A 6,104-nucleotide genomic window follows, 5' to 3' on the forward strand; every position below is an offset into this window, starting at 1 on the left:
CTGCATTAAAAGTTTCTCTTTGCCACCCTCCCAGACCTTTGTAGGAGCCTCTAGACTTTCTTAGAAGCCAGAACATAACCCACCCGAATGATGCAAAGAGGATGCTGAGGTTTGAGATGTCTTCTCTTGCAGCTCACACCTTAAGAGTTCTGTTTAACACCTTTGTGTCTCTTTCTCATCACTGAGTCAAAGCTGTTTTTTCTTCTCAATGAAGACACAGGGTGAGGAGAATAGAACACATTTCGTGTTACTGGAACCTCCAGTTTCTTCAATCTACAATCTTTAGTCTCTGTTATGAAGGTCTAGAATCTGAGTTCATTTATTTAAGGCCAGAGACTGTTGTAGCTTCCTGAATCTTCCATCTGCCTTCTCTTCCAATCAGGAACAAATGCTAAAACCTTCCCTTCCAGAAAATGTGCACCAAGTTCCCTTCTGCAGACTGGAAGTGGTGCATGTGTGGTGTTAGGGTGGTGTGTGTGAGAAAACTAAGACCTAAACCAAGTGAAACTAAAAGAGAGCAGAGAAGCATTTGAGACACAAACAGATGCCCATCCAACTCTCCAGTCTCCTTTGCAAAGGTGCTTATCTTGTATATGGTGCTTTACATGTGTGGACACTTTCAGAGTTCGATAATATCAAAGATGCCTCTTACTAACTCACATTATCTTTGAAGTGGTTTACCCACAGAAAGCCAGGGCTATGACATGAGAACCAAGAAGTTCTATCCCTTCTGTGATGAGCAGCTGGAGGAGGGGGATTCCCTCAACAGCTCACATCTCCTGAGACAACCCTGGGTTAAGTTGGGGTTTTAGCTCTATATAAGGACAACAAAGAGCGTAAAGTGTTCGATCTCCCCAGTCAAATGTTTAAACAGCACCCTATTTAATTATACTTCGTGATTTAAAAAATAGGCACCAAAACGGCATCACACTAGGCTGTGAATATAATGAGTACAGAAAATATTCAATATATTCAGTTAACATTTATAGAGAAGCTGACCACAAGCCAAATGCTTTTATGTGTATTACATCAGAAGGTTTAAAAAGAAAAAAAACAATTAAAGCAAAAGACATGTGAAAAAAGTTTTAAAGGCTATGAAAATGTAAGATATTATTTTTATATCTCAGAATATTTACCTATCTGTTGCTCCTAATTAGTGTTTTTACATTTGATGGGATTCATACATAATACGGTAGGGTTATGGAAGATCAACTTTGTAGAAACTAAACAGCAAGTAAGAATTTTTTTTGACAGTGACTGTATCAGGAAAGTTGCTGAGGAATATAACTCCACTGACCTACCTTCAGAAGTATCATTCCTAACAAAGTGGCTTCATTCCATTTAGCATTAACAATATTCCTGTAAAACCACAAGAATAGGAATCAGTGTCCTCATTTTACAGAGGACACAACTGAATCTCAAGATATTCCCTGTCATTTACTCAAGGTCACACACATAGCTAGTTGAGTAGCAGAAGATGGACTCAAACCCAGGCCCTCTGACCCCAAGTTCATTCTCTTTCCTTCTCACTTTGTTAAGACTAGGATGGACAATAAGGGCAACTCAGTTAAACACAGTAGAGAGATGAAATGAAAGAAGAATGTAAGAGCAATTGTCAACTATGAAACTCTATGACCTCTAGAAGGTTGTGATATCAAATATGTAGATTACATTATATTATTATATTATATTATATTATGCAGAATGTGGATATTAATCAAAGTGAGACTTAAACTAAAATGTAAAGAGATGAGGAATCACTGAAAATTAAGGGGGTGAGGCTCATGTTGAGTGCCATCACACAAGGTACAGTGCTAAGAAATCTCTGCAAGTGGAAAGAACATCAGATGTATGGTTAGATGACGAGAGTTTAGTCCCAGTTCTGCCATTTATTAGCCACGTCACCTTAAGCAAGACTCATAAATTTTCAGTGTCTCAGTCTTTCTGTGTGTATAAAATGAAGACAACAATCTACCTTCCAAGGTTGTAATGAAAATTAAACAAGATAAAGTATATGAGAAAGCTTTACAATCTATAAAATACTGCGGGAATATTAAGCAGAAAAGAACTATATCCAATGTGTGGAAGTTACAGTGTAGAGGATTTCAGTCAAATCTGAGAAAGAATTTTCTAAAATGCAATACAGTCCAGTGCAGATACGGGCTCCATCACAGTTCAGTGAGCCCCTCTCCAGGAAGTTTTCAAATTAAGGTTGTGTTGGAAATGGAGTCCCACCTGTTGGAAATGTGGTAATGAAAACTTCTGCCTTAAAAGAGAGGTTGCTTTGTATGATTTCTAAGAGGCCTGTTATAATGTGGGCTGCCCAAGAAAATGAGGGTGCTCCCTGAAATTTTCAGGAAACTGGAGAGAAGACTTGACTTTCCACAGAATATGACATTGAGTTCGTGTTATTCAATTGAGAAGCAGAAGAAAAGGTGACCCTGTAGAGCCAAAGGAGCTTCCAAGTGGGATAGGAGGAATATCTGCCTTGTGCTCCTCTCTGAAGACGTACAGTTAGAACTATGGAGAAATGTCTCCCAATAAGGACGATGCTTTGGCAATAGTGAGAAAGTCACCACTGAGGCAAACTGTAAGGAGCAGAATACCCACTTAGCTGTCTATATTTCCAAGGCATGTTGGCTTTTAGGTGAACCCCAAAGGCTCCTGGCTACCAACTATAGTTATGATATTTCTGAATAAGGTTTGTTTCTGAGTCTGAAGACCCTAATGAATGGGGTTCTGATTCTAATTTCCCAAGGCCACCTCATTCCACCTCTGGATGATCCAAGTGGTGGGGGGAGCGGGGAGAAAAGAAAAAACAGAAATTTTTACAGAAAGTAAAAATTTATCCCTACTAATACCAGAACATAAGCAAATCCCTTTGAAAAATATAATTTAACATATGGCTGGCATACTTTTTAGATAAAGACAAGGGAATATCTATGGCTTAACCCTAAGGAAATCTTACAGTCCGGCTCAGAGAAGTCAGGCTTCTCTCTCCAATTCCCATCTTCCAATGATCTGTTGGTTCAAATGAGTCACACTCATAATGATGGTCCCCAGTAGAGCTCATTTCCTAGTAAGCTCTGGTAAGTCAAAACCTACTTCAGAGAATACAAGGTCACCACCTTGGGGATGCTAAGGAAAAACATGGGTTTTGTATGGTTTTGGTTGTTTGAGAAGAAAGAAAACCTCAAATTACTGAACCAGCAGTAATCCTCTCCTTCTTCTTTTTTTTAAGTGTTCACTTTGAGTTTAGCATTTCAAAAGTAATGATGGCAGATCCCATTTTTAATGAGCTCATCAAAAAGTTTTGATTTTTTGGTATTCTTTATGTTCCTACTGAGGCAAAGAAAAATAAGTCAAGGTTCCTGAAGGAACTGTTAATGTCTCTTTCCTGGAACAAGTACTTAGAGCTTAGTAAGTTATGGCCCTATCTTCAGAAAATCCCAAAGGCATCCTAGTAGAGCTCAGACTTAGAGAGATAAAAGTGTCAGTAACACCACTGCTAGCTGATTGCATCATGTCATCTCGGGATGCCCCAGTGCCATTCCTTTCTTTTTGCTTTGGTGCCATTATCTAGAAGGATCCATTGATTTAAAAGGTCCAGAAAACTGCCCATTACCCTTAGAACTGGTATACTTGATGGTTGGAGCCAAAAGAGGAGAAAAAGGATGAGGTGGATTTCATTGTGAGGGCTATAATACAGACAAGCAGCCAAAAGAAGGCTGAATACCTCCCTGACTTTCTCCATGAGGTATCTGGTCAGGAAGCAGATGAATCAACAGAAGAGTTTTAAGGAGAGCAGGTGACACACTCCAGCCTGGACATTTGTTTTGTTAATTAATTTATTCAACAAATATTTATTGAATATCTTCTAAGTGACGAGTTCAGCTTTAGTTACCCGGCAGTTTCCCTCAACAGTATCCTGAATAACTCCTCGTAATGCCAGACACCAAATAGATTTTTCTTGCTTTCCAGTGCTAAGAATTAGGATGCACTATTTTTTCCATCTGTAGCCTCAAATTCCCATTAGATAATCTACTCAAAGCTGGAGAAACACTCACATATATTCATGAGGCAACACTATGACTAGTAGTGAATATATTCACTACTCTGAGAAACATACACACATACCCCAAACTGAGAAACATTTATTTTATAATTAAGGTTATCCAGTCAACAGATATTTATTGAGTTCCTAATATATGCCAAGCACTGGATTTGGTGTTGAGGATACAGTGGTAAACAAAGCAGAAAAGGGGCACCTGGGTGGTTCAGTTGGTTAAGCGACTGCCTTCGGCTCAGGTCATGATCCTGGAGTCCCAGGATCGGGTCCCGCATTGGGCTCCCTGCTCGGCAGGGAGCCTGCTTCTCCCTCTGGCCCTTCCCCCTCTCATGTGCTTTCTGTCTCAAATAAATAAATAAAATCTTAAAAAAAAAAAAAGCAGAAAAGGTCTTGTTTGGGGAACTTTATTTTAGTGGAAAAACATATTTTTAAGTGGTCAAATAAATATAACCACAAGTTATGCTAGTTACTAAGAAGGAACTAAAAAGAAATAAAATAATGAGAAAGAGAGGAGCTCTAAGAATGATCTGAGGAGGTGACATTTAAACTAAGGCCTGAAAGATAAGAAGAAGCCAGGCACGTGAGGAGCCTGAAGAAGACCATTCCTGGCTAAGGAAAGGAATCCATGTGTGTGGAGACAACCTTCTCAGATGTTTGTCTCTACCAGGAAAATGAGAAATGCAACCATCACTGGAGAAGAGGAAAGGTAAAGAAAGTTTTGGGATTTTTTTTGGTTTGGGCTGGGCTGTCTTTTATTGAAAAAGGACATTTGAACATATGTTCATGCTGATAGAAATCATTTCATAGACAGAGATGGTTTGACGATCCAGAAGAGAGAAGAACAATTTTAAAGAGGCAAAGTAGGGGAATAGAAATGGATCTAGTGCACAAATGAAGAGATGGTCCTCTTCCTCCACTATAAGGATAAAAGAAAGAGATCAGGCAGATGTGGGCAGATTTGTGTTCTGGTGGTACAAGTGAGGTTCCATAGTGGGAGGAGGGGTTTGCAAGAGGAAAAGATATGATGTAACTGTCTCAAACAATGGAAAAACATAACTGGCAGGGAACTGAAGAAGAAGTGGTAGGCAGTGTTGAATGTCCATTTGAGATCTGTGATCACTAATATAAAGCAGTGTTTCTCAAGTAGAGCTGATTTTTTTCTTCCTATCCCTAGCCTGGGCACATTTGGCAATGCCTAGAGATATTCTTGGTTATCACATATGGAGAATGTGATAACTCCATTGTGCTACTAGCATCTAGTGGATAGAAGGCAGAGATACTGTTAAACATACTACAGCGCACAGGACAGCCCCCACAGCAAAGAATTATCCAGCTCAGAATGTCAATAGAACCAAGGTTGGGAAACCCAGATGTAAATTGATGTCATACATATAGACCTTCTCTGGAGCGCTACATAAGGAGACAGTGATAGTCTCTGTGGGCAGAAATGGGGCCATGGGAAAAGTGAAAAGAGGACTTACTGTCATCCTATATCTTTGTGTGCCTTTTAAAATTTGTACTATGTACCTGTATTACTTATTCAAATCAATCAAAAGATAGAAATAAATCAGTGATAAAGAGTAATTGATTTAGGTAGATGATAGATAAAAATAAACTGAAACCAGTCTGTCTGTTTGGGTAATTTTTCTCTAAGCAACATCCAGCTTGTAGGACGCCAGCTTAAAAGAAATGGGATTTTTGCAAGGAGAATACAGTGAAGGACACAGAATATTCTGGAATTGAGAAATTTTCCAAGATACTGATTGTAATGACAGAGGGTAGAATCTAAGCTTGTCAGAGAGAGGAGTGAAGATAAAGACGGAGCTGATGGATATGTAAGGAAATGATAGAGTTTATCATAAGTCTCAATGTGGTAAAAACAGACACATTTTAGGAAACAAAATGTTAGAGCAATTGAGCTGGAATAATAGGAGATGATGTGAAAATAAGATGTCTGAAATCAAATTGTAAAGGAAATACCATAATTTTTTTAACAAAGACTTTATCAAATTGTAAAGGAAATACCATAATTTTT

This window comes from Mirounga leonina, unplaced genomic scaffold (assembly GCF_011800145.1).
Source record: "Mirounga leonina isolate KUSES-001 unplaced genomic scaffold, KU_Mleo_1.0 Mir_154, whole genome shotgun sequence".
Lineage (NCBI taxonomy): Eukaryota > Metazoa > Chordata > Mammalia > Carnivora > Phocidae > Mirounga > Mirounga leonina.